The sequence below is a fragment of the Calidris pugnax genome, unplaced genomic scaffold (genome assembly GCF_001431845.1).
Source record: "Calidris pugnax isolate Ruff unplaced genomic scaffold, ASM143184v1 scaffold272, whole genome shotgun sequence".
In the NCBI taxonomy this organism is placed as follows: domain Eukaryota; kingdom Metazoa; phylum Chordata; class Aves; order Charadriiformes; family Scolopacidae; genus Calidris; species Calidris pugnax.
Window position 1 is genome coordinate 825,228 of NW_015091016.1, and position 517 is coordinate 825,744.

At 63.2% G+C, this 517-nt stretch overlaps 1 protein-coding gene across 1 annotated transcript in view; it reads left to right on the forward strand.

Moving 5' to 3' along the window:
* Positions 1-517, forward strand: part of SSPO (SCO-spondin) — a 54,204-nt gene that overhangs the window by 42,662 nt on the left and 11,025 nt on the right. The window lies entirely within an intron of this gene.

Consider the following 517-nt stretch of genomic DNA (forward strand, 5'->3'; position numbering starts at 1 on the left):
GAGGGGGACATAGCACCCAGGGAATGGACGTGGCACCCAGGGGGTGCGTGTGGCACTTAAGGGGGGGACATGGCACCCAGGGGATGCATGTGGCACCTGGGGGGGGATGATGTGGCACCCAGGGAATGGATGTGGCACTCAGGGGACACACATAACACTTGGGGAGGGGGACATGGCACCCAGGGAATGGACAGGGCACCCAGAGGACACATGTGACACTTGGGGACAGGGACATGGCACCCAGGGGATGCATGTGGCACTTGGGGACACACACACACACATGGCACCCAGGGGATGGACATGGTGCCCAGGGGACATAGTACCCAGGGGAGGCTGCGGGAGGGGGACAGCACCCAGGGGACACACACAGAACCCAGGGGGCATGGCATGTGGGAGATGTGGTACCCAGGGGACATGGCACCCAGGGGACACACATGCACCCAAGGGGATGGACATGGCATCTGGGGGACACACACGGAACCCAGGGGACACAGGACCTAGGGGATGGACATGGCAC